Raw genomic sequence first — 20355 nt, forward strand, 5'->3', positions numbered from 1 at the left:
TGGAAACACTTCACTGAATAACCAAAGTGGACCAGGTATGGCGGCTCATGACTGTAATCTCAGCACTTTGAGAGGCTAAGTCAGGAGGATTACTTCAGCTCAGGAAATCGAGATCAGTCTGGGCAACATAGTGAGACCCTGTCTCTACAAAATATTTTTTAAAAATTTAGATGGGTGTTGCAGCGCGCACCTGTAGTCCCAGCTACTTGGGAGGCTGAGGCAGGGGGATTGCTTGAACCAAGGAGTTCAAAGCTGCAGTGAGCCATGATCATGCCACTGCACTCCAGCCTGGGTGACAAAGCTAGATCCTGTCTCAGAAAAAATAGATAAAGTATCATTTTAACTTTTTAAAAAGAAATACAGAATACTAATACAAATTCAAGGTGATGTGTTCAAACTGACCTGAACTAAATAATTCAAACCAAAAAAGAAATTTCTAGTTTTATACCTGCCTTAGTTATATGTGGTTAGTCTCAATCGCTTTATGCCTTAGTTTTCTCACCTACCAAAAGTAAAATAATTTTAAAATTCCAATTGTATCTTAAACACAAAGCATTGTTGGAAATGTTGAGGTATTGATATTATTCGTATGTATGGCCTTCCTTAGGAAGAGAAGTGAAGAAGAATGGTTCTCAAAGTGACATAATAACTGAAACAATGCAGAACAGTGTTTGTAAAACCACTAAGGAGCTATATGTGAAAAAATTTTTTGAAAACAGAGAGAGAACTAGAAAACCAATTCTCACAGACCAAAAAAAAAAAAAAATGGTAAGAGAGGGAAACAGAAGGCAAATGGTAAAATGACTTAAAAATTATATTAACAAGAATTATTATAAACTTACTATGTACTAGGCAGTGTCTTGCTGGCTAGGACAAGCACCCTTGCTCTTGAGGAGCTTACATTTCTCTGTAGAGATAGGCATAAGAAAATTAAATTAAAAGTTGATGCCTGCAAAGACAGTATATCATGTGTGTAAAATATATATATATATATTAAGTGGAATGAGATTCTGCCTCTATAGAGGTGTTACAAGAGAGTTTGGGGAAAAAGGGTCATCTTGATTTTGCTTTTGACAACAGGAATTTTTGAGAAAACTAATGGTGCAGAGCCATGGGCAACTGTATAAAGAAATGATGTGATGTGTGAAGGAAAACAGGAGAATTTGTGCCTCCAGGGTGCTGTTTCTTAGATTCAAAACTTACGCAACTATCAATAGTCTACTGCTTCATATAGAAACCTCAAAACTTATTTGCACTCAAAACACACAACTGATGCTTATTTGTTGTTAAGTTTGAGCAGTTTGAGATTATCTTTCTGTGCATTATGTGCACATCACATAGTTTAGTAGAAATAAGCTATTTCAAATATACCTATTTGAAAGACTCATTATGTAGACAGAGTTGGATATCTGTTGTTTCCCCAGAAGATCACAAATAAGGAAGTGAAAAGCACAGGTAGATTTTAAGTTTATATTATACCATCAATGCAGTACTATAATGATATTTGTAAGATTTATCTTCTGAGGATAACTTTAAGAAAAGGAGAGATAAGTTTTCTCTCTGGGCGTAAGTCCTAGCTGGAGGTTAGATTAAAAAAAAAAAGATTGCCTATAAATGGAGAAACTGTTAGAAACAAATATGGCATTATGTACACCTAATATATAATTATAATAATGATTGTGACTACAATTAGTTGTCCTTAAGCCAGTTTTTAATATCATGTACTCTATCAAGGTAGTCAGAACTAAGAATCTGCTGGTTTAAATGCAGGCTAAATTCCTAATTAGCTAGAAAATCTTTTCTTCACCAGAGCTCTAATTCTTGTACTATAATTAGATTTAAATGTGTAGTATTGATTTGGTAGTAATTAAATCTGTGTAAATGTTACGCTGCTTATATTTGGAAACAGATTGAGACAAAAGAGTTGAAAGCTAATTACTTTCTAGAAAGGATTCTAAATAAATTAAGATGAAGTCGATTATGGTACAAAACAAGAGTGGATGTAAAAACTTATTAATTTTTAGAAAAGAAAAATTCTTAAATCAGAGAAGACAAAAAATCATGTTTCTAATTATTTGACTTTAAAAAATATTGCATACATAAGTGAGATTATACAGTATTTTTATTTCTGTGTTAGCTTATTCCACATAGCATAATTTCCTCTATGTACATCCATGTTGCTGCAAAAGGCAGGGGAGCTCCTTCTTTTTAAAGGCTGAATTACATTTCATTATATATATATATATCACACTTCCTTTATCTACTCATCCATAGATGGACACTTTTGTTGTTGTTATACCTTGGCTATTATAACTAACACTTCAATGAACATCTAAGTGAAGATATTTCTACATGGTGCTGATTTCTCCATGGTGCTGATTTCATTTCCTTTGCATATATACCAGAAGAGGGATTGGTGTAGTATATGGTAGTTCTATTTTTATTTTTTTGAGGAAGTCCTGTATTCTTTTCCATATGACTATTATCAATTGACGTTTTCACCAACAATGTACAAAAGTTCCCATTCAATTACCTCCCATCAGGTCCCTCCCATGACATGTGGGGATTATGGGAGCTATAATACAAGTTGAGTTTTGGGTGGGTACACAGACAAGCCATATTGTTGTCTGGCCCTTCCAAATCTCATGTCCTCGCATTTCAAAATGCCTTTCAATCATGCCTTCCCCAACAGTCCCCAAAGTCTTAACTCATTTCAGCATTTACTCAAAAGTCCACAGTCCAAAGTTTCATCTGTGACAAGGCAAGTCCCTTCTGTCTATGAGCCTGTAAAATCAAAAGCAAGTTAGTTACTTCCTAGATATAATGGGAGTACAGGCATTGGGTAAATACACTCATTCCAAATGGGAGAAATAGGGCAAAACAAAGAGGATACATGCCCTTGCGCAAATTCAAAATCCAGTGGGGCAGTCAAATCTTAAAGTTTCAAAATGACCTTTTATTCCATGTCTCACTCCCAGGTCACACGGATGCAAGAGGTGGGTTCCCATGGTCTTGGACAGCTCTACCCCTGTGGCTTTGCAGGGTACAGTTTTCCTCCTGTCTGCTTTCAGGGGCTGGCATTACTCAATGCCTGCAGCTTTTCCAGGTGCATGGTGCAAGCTGTCAGTGGCTCTTCCATTCTGGGGTCTGGAAGACGGTGGCCCTCTTATAGCCCCGCTAGGCAGTGCCCCAGTGGGAACTCTGTGTGGGGGTTCCTGCCCCACGTTTCCTTTCCACACTACCCTAGCAGAGGTTCCCCATGAAGGATCTGCTGCTGCAGCACACCTCTGTCCGTACATCCAAGCATTTCCATATTCCTCTGAAATCTAGGCAGAGGTTCCGAAACCTCAATTCTTGACTTCTGTACACCCACAGGCTCAACACCACATGTAAGCTGCCAAAGCTTGGGGCTTACACCTTGTATTAGTCAGGGTTCTCTAGAGAGACAGGACTAATAGGACAGGTGTATATATGAAAGCAAGTTTATTAAGGAGTACTGACTCTCATGATCACAAGGTCAAATCCCACAATAGGCTGTCTGCAAGCTGAGGAACAAGGAAGCCAGTCCGAGTCCCAAACCTCAAAAGTAGGAAAGCTGACAGTACAGTCTTCAGTCTGTGGCCAAAGGCCTGAGAGCCCCTTGCAAACAACTGGTTAAGTCCAAGAGTCCAAAAGCTGAAGAACTTGGAGTCGAATATTCAACAGCAGGAAGCATCCAGCACAGGAGAAAGATGAAGTGTGGAAGACTGAGCCAGTCTCGTCTTTCCAGGTTCCTCTGCCTCCTTTTATCCTAGTCATGCTGGTAGCTGATTAGATGGTGCCCACTCGCACTGAGGGTGGGTCTGCCTCTCCCAGTCCACTGACTCAAATGTTAATCTCCTTTGGCAACACCCTCACAGACACACCCAGGAACAATATCTTGCATCCTTCAATCCAATTAAGTTGATGATCAATATTAACCAACACAAATTTACCCCTTGTCAATCTGAAGTCATACGCATCTACTGAAATCATACATAATCTTCAAATAAAGACAACAATAAGGTCATAATTACACCTAACATAATACAGCTATCCTTTGTACAACTGGAAGTACACCAATCCCCAACCCAAATGCTATAACATAAAGTTAACAACACTTAAATGCTGATATGAAGTCAATAAATCTTACCAATCCCCAACCCAAATGCTATAACATAAAGTTAACAACACTTAAATGCTGATATGAAGTCAATAAATCTTATGTCACATGATAAAGGAAAAAGGAAATAAAATGAAATCTTTTCTTAGCACAAGTGTATACATGCATAAACATGCTCTTAACAAAATAAGGAGGAAATACTCCTAACAATTATAGTCCTCCTTTCTGCAACTGGTCACATGGTTGTAGCTTGGATTGATGACAACCTTCTTCTACTACCCATTCTGTATTTCCTTTGCCTTCAGCAAGCACCTCAGCAGATCCTGGTGGAATGACCCAATCCTTCATTTCTAAAGGGTCTGGGCCATTTGCAGGTCTGCCTGCATTGAGTTGTTGTAGTTTCCCATTGACCTTAAGCACAGGGCATGGTGATAGTAAGAGATGCCCTAAAGGATCTCCTGTATTCCACACATACTCTTCCTTACCTACATTGTGGAGGAGTAGACTGATTTTATCTTGATAGTCTGAGTCAATCACTCCAGCCAACACTGTAACTCCCTTATTAGCCTGTTGACTTAAAGGTAGGAGGAGAACAAGGTGGCCAGATGGCAATCTTAACTTGCAGTTCAATAGAATCATTTTTGTGTCTCCTGGAGGCAACATTCCTCCTTCTGGAACTAAGACTTCTAGGCCAGGAGAATGTAATGTTGTGGGAAAAGGAAGGAAAACTTTTGCTAGTGGATCACTAGGGGTGATGGTGAGTGGTGCCACTTCCACTTCCACCCCTTGATTCCTGGACCCGTGAATCCTGGCTATGGGAGAAACAGTACCATATGTAGGACCCTGATTCAGAACATTCATAGCTTTCTGAAGAACTTTCCTTCAGCCCTGCAAAGTATTGTCACCTAGGTGGCATTGTAATTGTGACTTCAAATGGACATTCTACCATTCTATCAATCCAGCTGCTTCAGCATGATGGGGAAAATGGTAAGACCAGTGAATCCCATGAGTGTGAGTCCACTGCTGTACTTCTTTAGCCATAAAGTGAGTACCTTGGTCAGAGGCAATGCTATGTGGAATAACATGATGGTGGATAAGGCATTCCCTGAGTCCATGGATGGTAGTCGTGGCAGAAGCATTGTGTGCAGGAGAGGCAAACCCATAGCAAGAGTAAGTGTCTATTCCAGTGAGGACAAACCGCTGCCCTTTCCATAATGGAAGAGGTCTAATATAGTCAACCTGCCACCAAGTAGCTATCGGATCACCCCAGGGAATTGTGCCATATCAAGGACTCAGTGATGGTCTCTGCTACCCAGTGGTGGCCCAGTTTGGTGGTGGTCAGCCTTGGTGAGTGGAAGTCCATGTTGCTGAGCCCAGGCATAACTTCCATCCCTGCTACTATGGCCACTTTGTTCATGGGCCCATTGGACGATGACAGGGCTGGCTGGGGAAAGAGGCAGAGTGGTGTCCACAGAATGAGTCATCCTATACACTTCATTATTAAAATCCTCCTCTGCTGAGGTCACACTTTGGTGAGCACTCACATGAAATACAAATATCTTCACCATTTTTGACCACTTAGAGAGGTCCATCCACATACCTCTTCCCCAAATTTTTTGTCACCAATTTTCCAATCATGCGTCTTCCAAGTCCAGGATCACCTATCCAAACCATTGGCTACAGCCCATGAATTGGTATATAATCACACATCTGGCCAGTTCTTCTTCCAAGCAAAGTGCACAATCAGGTACAGAGCTTGAAGGTCTGCCCACTGGGAGATTTTCCTTTGCCACTGTCCATTAGGAATGTCCTAGAAAGGGGCTGTAGTGCAGCAGCAGTCCACTTTTGAGTGGTGCCTACTTATCATGCAGAGCCGTCTGTGAGCCAGGCCCTAGTTTTCTCTTCCTCTGTCAATGGATCATAGGGAACTCCCCATAAGGCCATCAGTTCAGGCTGGGGAGAGAAGGCACAGTGGCAGGAGTGGGGACAGTGGGCATTTAAGCCACTTCCTCTTGTTACTTACTTTTACCCTCAGGACCTATTTGAGCCCAGTCATGTGTATACCACTTCCATTTGATTATGGAATGCTGTTGTGCCCACTTTAAGACTAGATGGGGCAGAAAGCACCCAGTTTATGACAGGCAGTTCAGGTCGCATGGTGACTTGATGACCCATAGTTAAATATTCAGTTTCTACCAAAGCTTAGAAATAGGCCAAGAGCTGTCTCTCAAAAGGAGAGTAGTTATCTGCAGAAGATGGCAGGACCTCACTCCAAAATCCTAGAGATCTCCACTGTGATTCACCTATGGGAGCCTGCCAAAGGCTCCAAGCAGCATCCCTATCACCACTGACACCTCAGTGTCAGCACCTTTTGATCTGCTGGGTCATGTGGCCCAAGGAGCAGAGCAGCTTGCACAGCAGCCTGGACCTATTGCAGAGCCTTCTCCTGCTCTGGGCTCCACTCAAAACTGGTGGCCTTTCAGGTCACTTGATAAATGGGCTGGATTAACACACCCAGATGAGGAATGTGTTGCCTCCAAAATACAAACAGGGGCACTATGTGTCGTTCCTCTTTCTTGGTTGTAGGAGGGGCCAAATGCAGCAACTTATCCTTCACCTTAGAAGGAATATCTCAAAAGGCCCCACACCACTGGGCCCCTAGAGACTTTACTGAGGTAGAGGGTCCCTGAATTTTAGTTGGATTTATTTCCCACCCCATGGCACACAAATGTCTTACCAAGAAGTCCAATGTGTTTGTTACTTCCTGCTCACTGGATCCAATCAGCATAGTGTCATCAATGTAATGGACCAGTGTGATATTTTGTGGAGGGGAAAAGCAATCAAGATCTCTGCAAACAAGATTATGGCACAAAGCCAGAGAGTTGATATACCCCTGAGGTAGGACAGTGAAGGTATATTGCTGGCCTTGCCAGCTGAAGGCAAATTGCTGCCTGCCAGTGGGCCTTATGGATAGGAATGGAGAAAAAGGTATTTGCCAATCAATAGCTGCATACCAGGTACCAGAAGATGTGTTAATTTGATCAAGAAATGAAACTGCATCTAGTACAGCAGCTGCAATTGGAGTCACCACTTGGTTAAGCTTACAATAATCTACTGTCATTCTCCAAGATCCATCTGTTTTCTGCACAGGCCAATTGGGAGAGTTGAAGAGGAATGTGGTGGGAATCACCACCCCTGCATCTTTCAAGTCCTTGATGGTGCCACTGATCTCTGCAATCACTCCAGGGATGCGATAATATTTTTTGATTTACTATTTTTCTAGTTAGAGGCAGCTCTAATGGCTCGATTTGGCCTCTCCCACAGTAATAGCCCTCATCCTACCAGTCAGGGAGCCAATGTGAGGATTCTGCCAGCTGGTAAGGCCATCAAATTCTACAATTACGTTTCATTACATATAGGAATAATATGCCATTTGTTCTATGTATTGAGAGAAACCTTTAGCTCAGTAGTGCTTCTCAATGTTTTTAATAAATGTATCCCAATAACAGAGAACACCCTGAAATTTGAGAGTACAGCACAAAATAAGTTCATTTCATGAGCAACCAAAAATTCATGTAATTTTGAATTAACTGCAAAAATATTTTGCAGCATTAAATTAGTATTTTAACTTACTTATTTTTCCTAAATGTTTTAATAAAATTAGACTGAAAAGCCTTGACATTTTAACTTATTTTTGGACATTTAAATTTATTTTTAGAACTCCAGCACATAGCCATTTGACCTATTATGAGAAGCTTGAGCATACAGCCAAAGTTCAGTATTTGTCTCTAAGTTTAGCCTTCTGTAACTGTGTAACATAGGGTAATTTATTCAATCTGTATGAGCCTCACATTTCTCAGTTGACAACAGAGATATATATTCTTACTTGGCAGCATAATTGTAAATGTTGAAGTTAAATGAGAGGTTGCAATGAGTTCAAGTGTAGATTTTAAAAGGGTGAAATCATGACTCTTAAGTAAAAATAAAATGAACCCTTGTCAAAAAGTTTATTCAGCTCCTTAATTATAAGAAAGATGTTATGAATGGTCCAAAGAGCTTTTGCGAAGTAGATATAAGTTGACAAGTTAAGAAAGAAATGTTAGGAGTTTTGGGGTGGGTGCAAAACTGATTAATGTCCAAAAGAACCTTAAACTCTTACCTCTGGAATGATCAGTTTCACCAGACAGAAATAGTCTGCAATTTGAACAGGTAAGAATATGCAAGTTAACTCCTGCCTTGACAGATTAATAAATTGTCTCATCAATAGAAAGTCAAACTCAGCACTACACTGAAAAAAGCCTAGTAATCTCTTCTGCCCATTTCTAATTTTTAGATGAGTCTAAGAGTGAATGGGGATTGGAGAAATAACTGCATTTATAAAATTAATGTAGAATTCATTTTTAAATGGCTAGGGAAAATTTTAAAAATTATAATATTTTAAACTTTAAATGTGTATTATTTTTTAGGTAATACATGTAAATTTTATATTTATTTTTCACCACAACTCTGAGTGGTATCTTAAGGATTTTCACCATTGTTCAGACAGTGAAACTGAGGCTGGGAATATTATTTATATTTACATTCCAAAAATATTCTACCCCATCTCTTCAGCTTTTAACTGTATTTAGATATAATCCATCATAAAAGTAAAATAATAATTTTACTGTGGCTCTACTTCTAGCTACTGTTTTGGCTGATGCTGGTATCATATACATTAATGTTGGCTTTGTAGCCAGAGTACATGAAGATATCAATTCATACAATCTGGATCCTGAGAATATAAGATATGAAAGACTCCTTGTGAGGATAAAGAAAGGGAGAGGGTGAGGAAGAGAAGATGAGAGAGAGAACTTACTGGTAGAAGAATTCAGCATTGCTGAGTTTTTGGGGCCCAATTAAAGCTGTTAAATGTTAATTTATACTTTTAGCCACCTGCATTTTGATAGATGTATTTTGTGATGTTTCTGTTTTGTTGTTGTTTCGTTTTAAGCAGCTCTCAGTAGGCTCAGGAGGTATCATGACCAAGACAAGCAGTTGGGTTTTTCTTTTGTAACAGCACAGGAGAAGAAAACTTGTAAGGATACAGGTGCATTTGCGGGCATAAGTGTGACTAGTTGGATGGCTTCTATTTTCTTTGTGAAAAAGAATAACTGGTAGCTACTAAGTGAGGAGGAGCTGGTAGAGCTGGAGATATAAGACAAAGTTAAATTCTTTCAAGTCTGAATCCAATAACCTCCTCCCTTCTCAGCATCTCATTCTTCCTGTGAGAATATTAAACTGAAGGCATAAAACCAAGGGAAGAATTCAGAGGAAACTTTTCTTTTGTAAGGAGTTCAAAGAAAGAGAAGCCAAGAAGGAAATGAAAGGCTTAGTCCAAAAGATAGAAACAGGACCAGGAAAATCAAAGGAGTGGAATTTTGAGATGTAGAAAGGCCAAAAGCAACAAAGCTGCGTGATGCAGGGTTAACATAGGAGGAGAAAAACTTTTCTCAGTAATGAGGATGTTCTTAGCAACAGCAGTTTTTAACAGCAATATGAAAGGAAATTTTTTTTAAATTTGAGGAGAAAGTAATTCAAATAAAATATGGAGTATATTTTTAAAAATTGTTGATATATAATTGATATACAAAAACTCTACGTATGTAGTGCATTTGGTTGGTGCAAAAGTATTTGCAGTTTTTGCCATTACTTTTAATTAAAAGTAAGTAACATTATTTTTAATGGCAAAAACCACAATTACTTTTGCACCAACCTATCACACAACTTGATGAGTTTAGAGATTAATATAGAGTGCTTTTAAACTCTACTCTCAAAAATGTTGAAAAATACATTTATAATAGAAAGGGAAAGTTTGTTTTCTTAATATTTAAAGAGGTTTTTTGTGTAGTAATAAGAAACGCATGAATATTTCATTAAAGATGGTCAGAGAAGTTGAACCAGAAATAAAAATGACCAATAATTAACTCATAACAGTAATAACATAATGAAATGGATGCCATTATTTGCTATAAAACTGTTAAGTTATAAAAGAATAAACAGTTTTATATGCTACCTGTCAGTTCTAATTTTACATTCTTCTAGGGAGATGTAAAAGGCAATTTTCAATGTATAGGAAAGCTTGTAATAAAGTTGGTTAATTTCAATTTTTATACTTTATGTTAAGAACGTTATAAAATATAAACTATTCAAAGAATATATTTATATACCACAAAAATGTTTGTAATTACCCAATCAAGCATAACAATGAACAATTAAAAATGACCTAAATGTCTAAAAATAGGAGATTGGGAAATGCTCATATAAGGGAATATTAAATATCCATTACAATTATACCTTCAAAAGGCAATTTACTATAATTTAAGAAATCATAATTTGTTATTAAGGTAAAAAAAAGCCTTAAAACAATAGGTACTGTATCATTCCACTTACAAAAATTAACATATACATACCATCTGGGAACAAATATTACTTGGAGGTATTTCAAACAAAAAGTTATGCTTTCTGTTTGCTTTGTTCATTTCATTCCACATTTTAAACTTCGATCTATGGTAGTTTTATAATTGCAAAACAAAATTCTTGAATTAAAAAATTTTGTAGTGAAGGAAAAAATAAAGTTAGAATGGTGAATGAAATGAAGATTTAGAATTGAGCCTAATTTCTTGGTAAGGTAGTGTTCACCTGGGTATTTTTCTTTCCAGATGGGAGGTAATCAATGGAGACTGAGAGTTGAAAAGCCAAGAATATATGTATTTCAAGTGCTTAAAGACAACCAGAATCTTATCTTTTTCACTGATCACAGATCTTTTCTATATACCAAAAATACACTAATTTCTTTATTATTTCTCTGTGGAATGCCTTTTGCCATTTCTGTTTCTTAGCTCAATGTTTTCTCCAATTCTTTTCAAAAATAAAATTAAAGTCCTACTGAGTTCATGGTCAAATTAAGGTCAGACAAGGCAAAACAAACAAAATGTCTCCCTAATCGTTCTGAAAGATTCTCTCAGGACTAAAACCTACTCTTATGTTTAATGCATTTTATCATCATCAGCTGTTAAATAATACTAAATGATCTCACTGATAAGATTCAAATTTTGGTGCTAGGATAATGAAGTATAAACAAAAGTGCAGAAATAACTTAGATGTAAAATATGATTTTATTGTTTCATATTTAATTATTTCATGGCTTCAGTTATGCTATGGGTCATATTGTATAACTGAGTGCCCACTGTGGGTTACACTTTATGTTATGCAAGTCTTTACTTAGCTCTGTGAACTTTTTAACTTCTCCTGATTTTAATGTGTTCTTTTGATAAAAATGGAGCTGGGCTAAAGCAACTTAATGTGCAGCAGAATCACCAGGTGATGCTACTGTCATTGCTGTTCTAGGGACCACACTTTGAGAATCACTGAGTTAGCTGACATTTTAGATTTCTTCTAGCTTAGAAACTCAATAAATCTATATGCTCAGTGCACTGATACAGTATAAGGGCACATTGGAATGTTTTAGCATCATTTACATAGTTAGACCAATCAGAAGACTGGTCCTAGCCCATGTAATGTTGTTATAACAGAATATCTGAGTCTGGGTAATTTATAAAGAAAAGAGGTTTATTTAGCTCATGGTTCTGAAGGCTTGGAAGTACAAGAAGCACAGAGCTGGCATCTGCTCAGCTTCTGGTGAGGGCTTTTTGTGTTGTGTCATAACACGACGAAGAAAGTCAAAAGGGGCATGGACATGTATGAAGAGCCGAAACCTAAGGGGCAGCCTGGCTTTATAACAACACACTCTCGAAGGAACATCTCTGCAAAAACTAATCCAGTCTTGTAAGGGTGATAACTCACTCCCTACTGGAGCACCAAGCCATTCATGAGGGATCCGCCTCTATAACCAAAACACCTCCCACCAGCCCCACCCCCAACAGCACCACAGTGGGGATCAAACTTTAACATGAATTTTTTTGGGAACAAATAAACCAGAGCACTGCTAAAATCCTCTTTATTCCATATGTGTAGCATTTTTATGATATTCTTTCTTACAGCAAGATAAGGAAATCATTTCACACAGAAATGGAGAAAATTATTTTAATAACAGTTTACTTTAGACAATTTACTAGATGCCTTCGCATTTGCATATGCTGCAGAAAACAAAATACCTGAGACTGGGTAATTTTTAAAGAATAGAATTTTATTTCTTACCGTTCTGGGGCTGCAAAGTTCGAGATCAAGGCACAGGTGCTGGCAAGTTTGTTGTCTGGTGAGGTCTCTGCTTCCAAGCAGTTGGTCTCTGCTTCCAGGAAGGCCTCTTAACTGCTACTTCTGGAGAGGAATTCTGTGTCCTTATGTGGCAGAAGGCAAAAGGACAAAAAAGGGACAAACTCTCTCCATGAAGTACCTGTATAAGGGCAATTAAGAGAATTAATCCCATTCTCAATAGAGCAGCCCTGCTGGTCTAATCTCATCTTAATTGTCCCAACTATTAAAATACTATCACATTGGCAACACCTGAATTTGGAGGGAATATATTCACAACACAGCCTTCTTTCCCTGCCCCCCCATTTGTGTTCTTCTCATATGCAAAATACATTTACTCCATTTCAATAACTCCCCAAAGTCTTAACTCATTCCACCAACAACTTTATAGACTCAGTCCAAAATTTTATCTGAACATCATATGGATGAGATTCAAGGTACAGTTCATCCTGAGGCAAAGTCCACCCCAGCTGTGAGCCTGTGAAATCTAACAACTTATGCGCTTTCAATTTACAATTATGAGACAGGTAAAGGACAGACATTTTCCTTCTGAAAATGAGAAATAGGAAAGAAGAAAGGAAAGGTGTGGCAGGTCCTATGTAAGTCCAAGACCCAACAGAGCAAACAACATTAAATCTTAAGCCTTGAGCTCATCTTCTTTCACTTTTATGTCTCACCTTCTGGACACACTGGGATGGAGGTGGGGCCCCCAGGGCCTCAGATAGCTCTGCCCCCATCTGTGCTTCAGTTCTCATGCATTGAAGTTGCATGCCTACGACTCTTCCAGGCTAGCACTGTACACTGGTCACTCTACAGTTTTGAGGTCTCATGGGTGTCTCTGCCTGCACTGCCTAGTAAACATTTTCTTTGTGGGGACTCTCTGTGGTGGCCCAGACCCCACAGGGCCCTGGGTATTGCCCTATTAGGGGCTGTGTTTGAAACTCTTGGCCCTTTGGTGGTTCTCTGCCTGGGCTCTGAAGCTGTCTGGGACATTTCTTTGAAATCTAGCTGAAGGTAGCCATGCCTCTACAGTTTGTGCATTCATTGAGTCAAAAGAGTTGGCACCATGATTATGCTGCCAAGGTTAATGATTTATGTCCCCCAGAGGAGTGGTTCAAGCCACACTGGGTGTCACCTGGGCCGCATCTGGGATGCTGAGGAGCTCTGTGCCTGAATGTGGGAAGCAGAGATCTGAGATGGCTCTGGGCAGTGAGCCTGGAGTTCCTACTGGCACCGCAGTACCCACCTTCACAAGTATTCTGCCATCAAGGCCCTACCATTATGGATCTGCAATGAACATGGCTGCCCCGAAGATCTTCAAAATGCCTTTGAAGTCATTCTTCTATGGTTTGATAAATAGCACCTGGCTTCTTTCTAATCATATGAATCCCTTTAGCAAATGGTCACTTGCCCTTGGTCACACCCTTGGTGTTCTCTCCTATACGTGTTATACATTTTTCAGTCTTTACATATCCATGCTGGGAATTGTACAAATCTTTATGCTCTGGTTCCCTTTTAACAATAAAATTTTGTCTTTAAATCATATCTCTCTTCCTGCATTTCACTCTAAGCAATTAAAGGAAACCATGCAGTACCCTGAATTCTTTGCTGCTTAGAAGTTCCTTCCTCCAAATAGCCTAGTATATCATTTTTAAATTCTTGCTTTTCACAAAGTCCTAGGACACAGACATAATTCAGCAAAGTTCTTTGCTACTTTATAACAAGGATAACCTCTCCTCCAATTTTCCAGACCTTCTTTCTCATTCCATCTGAGACCTCATCAGAATGGTCTATAATGTTCATATTTCTACAAACATTCTGTTCACAGCCACTTAAGTAATCTCTAAAAGAATGAAGCTTTTATAATAGCTCTTATCTTCTTCTGCGCTCTCAAAAGAATAGCCTTTAATGTTCCATTCATGACAATATAGGCTTTTTCTAGAATTCACTTCAAAACTATTCCAGCCTCTACCCATTACACAGTTCCAAAGCTGCTTCCACACTTTTAGTTATTTGTTATTGTAATGTCTCAATCCTGGTACCAAATTCTGTCTTTTGGCTTCTATTTTAAAATACCTGAGACAGGGCAATTTATAAAGAAGAGAAATTTGCTTATCACAATACTGGAGGCACAAAAGTCTGAGATCAAGGCACTAGAATCCGGTGTCTGGTGAGGGCCTTCTTGCTGTGTCTTCACATGATTACCAGCTGAAGGACAAGCAAGGACTAACTCCCTCCATCAAGTCCTATTATAAGGTCATCTAATCCCATACACAAGGGAGGAGCTCTCATGGCCTAATCACTTCTTAAAGGTCCCACCTCTTATTATTATCACATTGGCAGCACCTGAATTTTAGAGGGAACACATGTACACCATAGCACTAGAAAAGTATGTACCTAAACAAATGGTAGAGTTTTAGGTGACTTATTTACATTTCTTTTCTGGCAGTGCTTGCTACAATGTTACCACCTAGTAGAGAGTCCAAAGGCTTTTTTGTTGTATTGAGTAGATTTGGCATTTCTTATATGAATTATAGATTTTTTGTGGATATGATTTTTATCACTTTAATATTGGGAAGGCCAGTGTTGGTTCTGCTTTTTCTCTCCAAATGACAAATTATCTACCTATCTATCTGTCTATCTATCTGTCTATCTATCTATCTATCTATCTATCTATCTATCTACCAATCTATTAAGATAGTTTTAGATTAGGATACACATTTGTCATTTGTCTGTTAAATTACTTAAACATTTTCACAAAAACGTATTTTTTATTCTCTTTTTCTTTCTTATTTTATTTAATATATTTATTTGCATGTTTATAATTACTGAAAAGACACTACAAATAATAGAATAAACATCTGAGGTATGGGGAAAGAACAAAATGAAAGAAATTGGAAAGTTTTACTTATTTGTGTCACATCAAATAAAAATCAAAGGCAACCAAGAGCCAAAATAGTCAAAAATATACAAAAAAAAAAAAAGCAGGCAGAAAATACATATAGGACCTCTACACCAGAGAATAGACAAAGGTAAACATAAGGTGACAGGCCTTTTAGGCAGTTAAATATTTGTTCCTGGATTCAGAATTGGTTTTCTTTGTTTTTACAGGGACTGAAAGGTAATTTTAATATACCTTTACTATAAAACAAAACACGTTTTACTAGGTGGTTAGGAAAGACAAAGTGCCAACAACAATGCATTGCTGGGAACCATTTTAGAACTGTTCAGTAAATAATACCCTTAGCTCCCCAGCATATTCTAAGCCAAGTGGGATTTGAAATACCACACCTACAGAGTATATTTATCATCTAGCTTTCCCATTGAAATGCCAATGCATAATGGAGTATTGTAACACAACTTGGCAGGAAAACAGAAAGTGCAGCTTTTTCTTTACATGATTTTCAAAAATCTTGTGCGATTGAACTGCATGACTGCCATTAGAAGAAACAAAAGTCATGCAGCTTTAGCACATCACCATAGTAAGAAAATGAAGGAGCCAGTGTTATCATTCAACTAACCGTTTATTAGTTGTGCAGACCTTCAATTTGTGCAGACCTTCAATTATACAGCACAGTAGAATACCCAGTATAAAAAAATAAAAGTCAGGTGGCATTCGCCTTTTCACATGCCAGTCTTAATCTAAAAAACAGAGATTTGGAAGAAAATTTTCCAAGCATTTTCCATAGTGCAATTGCCCCAGATTTTCAGATGATATTACATTTTGATAAAAGTATTTGTTAGCAGAAATGACTCTATTTTATATTTTAAGAAAATTAACAACTGATATTTCCTTCAGTCATTCTCCTCTTTGATTTTTAAATTAATGTTCTTCTTATTCTGTTATTAACTGCAATACAGAAGAGAAGGTTAAAGTTACCTAGATCGACTATTATTTGCTCCAGAATGTTTCTTTCCAAACTCAAATATAAACAGTCTTCATACATAAAAGCTACCAGTTACATCTATTGAGATAATCATCTGGTTTTTGTCTTTGGTTCTGTTTATATGCTGGATTACATTTATTGATTTGTGTATATTGAAACAGCCTTGCATCCCAGGGATGAAGCCCACTTGATCATGGTGGATAAGTTTTTTGATGTGCTGCTGGATTCGGTTTGCCAGTATTTTATTGAGGACTTTTGCATCAATGTTCATCAAGGATATTGGTCTAAAATTATCTTTTTTGGTTGTGTCTCTGCCAGGCTTTGGTATCAGGATGATGCTGGCCTCATAAAATGAGTTAGGGAGGATTCCCTCTTTTTCTATTGATTGGAATAGTTTCAGAAGGAATGGTACCAGTTCCTCTGGTAGAATTGCAGAAAAGGCCTTTGACAAAATTCAACAACCCTTCATGCTAAAAACTCTCAATAAATTAGGTATTGATGGGATGTATCTCAAAATAATAAGAGCTATCTATGACAAACCCACAGCCAATATCATACGGAATGGGCAAAAACTGGAAGCATTCCCTTTGAAAACTGGCACAAGACAGGGATGCCTTCTCTCACCACTCCTATTCAACATAGTGTTGGAAGTTCTGGCCAGGGCAATTAGGCAGGAGAAGGAAATAAAAGGTATTCGATTAGGAAAAGAGGAAGTCGAATTGTCCCTGTTTGCAGATGACATGATTGTATAACTAGAAAACCCCATTGTCTCAGCCCAAAATCTCCTTAAGCTGATAAGCAACTTCAGCAACGTCTCAGGATACAAAATCAATGTACAAAAATCACAAGCATTCTTACACACCAACAACAGACAAACAGAGAGCCAAATCATGAGTGAACTCCCATTCACAATTGCTTCAAAGAGAATAAAATACCTAGGAATCCAACTTACAAGGGACGTGAAGGAACTCTTCAAGGAGAACTACAAACCACTGCTCAATGAAATAAAAGAGGATACAAAGAAATGGAAGAACATTCCATGCTCATGGGTAGGAAGAATCAATATCGTGAAAATGGCCATACAGCCCAAGGTAGTTTATAGATTCAATGCCATCCCCATCAAGCTGACAATGACTTTCTTCACAGAATTGGAAAAAACTACTTTAAAGTTCATATGGAACCAAAAAAGAGTCCGCATCACCAAGTCAATCCTAAGCCAAAAGAACAAAGCTGGAGGCATCATGCTACCTGACTTCAAACTATACTACAAGGATACAGTAACAAAAACAGCATGGTACTGGTACCAAAACAGAGATATAGATCAGTGGAACAGAACAGAGCCCTCAGAAATAACACCACATATCTACAACTATCTGATCTTTGACAAACCTGAGAAAAACAAGCAATGGGGAAAGGATTCCCTATTTAATAAATGGTGCTGGGAAAACTGGCTAGCCATATGTAGAAAGCTGAAACTGGATCCCTTCCTTACACCTTATACAAAAATTAATTCAAGATGGATTAAAGACTTAAACGTTAGACCTAAAACCATAAAAACCCTAGAAGAAAACCTAGGCATTACCATTCAGGACATAGGCATGGGCAAGGACTTCATGTCTAAAACACCAAAAGCAATGGCAACAAAAGCCAAAATTGACAAATGGGATCTAATTAAACTAAAGAGCTTCTGCACAGCAAAAGAAACTACCATCAGAGTGAACAGGCAACCTACAAAATGGGAGAAAATTTTTGCAACCTACTCATCTGACAAAGGGCTAATATCCAGAATCTACAATGAACTCAAACAAATTTACAAAAAAAAAAAAAAAACGACCCCATCAACAAGTGGGCGAAGGATATGAACAGACACTTCTCAAAAGAAGACATTCATGCAGCCAAAAAACACATGAAAAAATGCTCACCTTCACTGGCCATCAGAGAAATGCAAATCAAAACCACAATGAGATACCATCTCACACCAGTTAGAATGGCAATCATTAAAAAGTCAGGAAACAACAGGTGCTGGAGAGGATGTGGAGAAATAGGAACACTTTTACACTGTTGGTGGGACTGTAAACTAGTTCAACCATTGTGGAAGTCGGTGTGGCAATTCCTCAGGGATCTAGAACTAGAAATACCATTTGACCCAGCCATCCCATTACTGGGTATATACCCAAAAGACTACAAATCGTGCTGCTATAAAGACACATGCACACATATGTTTATTGCGGCACTATTCACAATAGCAAAGACTTGGAACCAACCCAAATGTCGAACAATGATAGACTGGATTAAGAAAATGTGGCACATATACACCATGGAATACTATGCAGCCATAAAAATTGATGAGTTCATGTCCTTTGTAGGGACATGGATGAAATTGGAAATCATCATTCTCAGTAAACTATCACAAGGACAAAAAACCAAACATCGCATATTCTCACTCATAGGTGAGAATTGAACAATGAGAACACACGGACACAGGAAGGGGAACATCACACTCTGGGGACTGTTGTGGGGTGTGGGGAGAGGGGAGGGATAGCATTAGGAGATATACCTAATGCTAAATAACGAGTTAATGGGTGCAGCACACCAGCATGGCACACGTATACATATGTAACTAACCTGCACATTGTGCACATGTACCCTAAAACTTAAAGTATAATAATAATAAAATAAAATTAAATTAAATTTAAAAAATCTACCAGTTACAAATTTTCGTATTCCTAAACTACTAACTTTATCTTCATGTGCATTGAGTTAAGACATATGTAGTGGGATCAAAAGGTTCCCTATTTTGACAAAGTGTGGTCCATATTCTAGTAGTGTCAATATCATCTGGGAGCTTGTTAGGATAAGGATCTGTATTTTAGTGAGCTCCCAGGTGATCATGTTCACATTAAAATTTGAGAAGCATTGTTCTATATAACTGATGCACAAATGCAAACTAAGGAAATGTAGTATGGGTGTTAAGAATCAAGTTTAAATGAGTATCCACATTTTAAATTTACAAACAGAATATAAGAAATCTTATTATAACATAATACTTCAAATTTCTATATTTTGAGAATACAGTTGTTAAAAATCTTTATTGGTTTAATTCAGCTATAAACTACTATTTTTTCTAAGAATACAAGTTATATTATATGTATAAATCAAATATTTAGTTTTGATTATTGAAATGTAAACACAGTAGTACCCTAAATATGTTATTGGTCTCTGTTTTTTTCTTTTTTCTACATTTGTTCAGTCTTTAACAAGTGTTAATACTAACCTATCTCAATAACAAAAATTCAAGGCATTTTAATTTTGTCGTGGATTCATTTTCAAGTCCTCTAATCTATGAGTTTATCACCATACTCTTCTGCACAGTTTAGAAACCTGAAGGGTCATCTCTGTATCCAAACTACATTGGATGCTTATGCTAAATTAATAATAAGGCACAAATGCTGGTTTCTGCTATAGAGTCACCTCTTTGCATTTAGAAAGCTATAGAAGTGTCACTCTCTGTGACGTATGTACCAACTTAATTAAAAAATAGTTTCCATTATTTTGTTTTTATTGATAGTGAAATGTATAATTTTTATTTTAGTAAGGACATTGTAGTATATCACACACCAAGATATTTTAAATAGAACAATTTATACATTTTAATTCTATTCTGCTTATGAGGTATAATAATAATCTTAATATGAAGCGTAACAATTCCATTGGAACTTAATTAGAATAATTTAGGGGAGTAGTGCTAACCATGTTTAGCCAAATCCTGGAAACTTTCTCTGGTGTAGCATAACATTTTTTTCTGTGATATCACCATTACTACCATAACAAAAAGAGTAAAATCTTAGTTTTTTTTTGTAATAAAGGTATAAATGATCATTTTGAAACAAGGTAAGAGAAATATGGAAAGGTATCTTCCTGAATGTGACCTGCTGTTCTCTTAACCAAATGTCAGCCCCACAACTCCTAACTTCAATTTGTGAAGCAGCTTCCGAAGCAGCCAATCAAGGCTGTGAGACCTGAAAAAAATATTCTGGTGTTACCAGATTCCTGAATGAGAAATCAGGCACTGGGCTT

At 37.6% G+C, this 20355-nt stretch overlaps 1 long non-coding RNA gene across 1 annotated transcript in view; it reads right to left on the bottom strand.

Annotated features, from left to right (window-relative positions):
- LOC129397642 (uncharacterized) overlaps nt 1–20355 on the bottom strand; it is a 714556-nt gene that overhangs the window by 25376 nt on the left and 668825 nt on the right. The window contains exons 12-14 of the long non-coding RNA XR_010112052.1: nt 12338–12533; nt 8301–8335; nt 1–5585 (exon numbers count right to left, since the gene is read on the bottom strand). The exon at nt 1–5585 is cut by the window's left edge and continues 25376 nt beyond it. This is a non-coding gene — a long non-coding RNA (uncharacterized LOC129397642). The remainder of the gene's footprint in view (nt 5586–8300; nt 8336–12337; nt 12534–20355) is intronic.

The sequence above is a fragment of the Pan paniscus genome, chromosome 3 (assembly GCF_029289425.2).
Source record: "Pan paniscus chromosome 3, NHGRI_mPanPan1-v2.0_pri, whole genome shotgun sequence".
Lineage (NCBI taxonomy): Eukaryota > Metazoa > Chordata > Mammalia > Primates > Hominidae > Pan > Pan paniscus.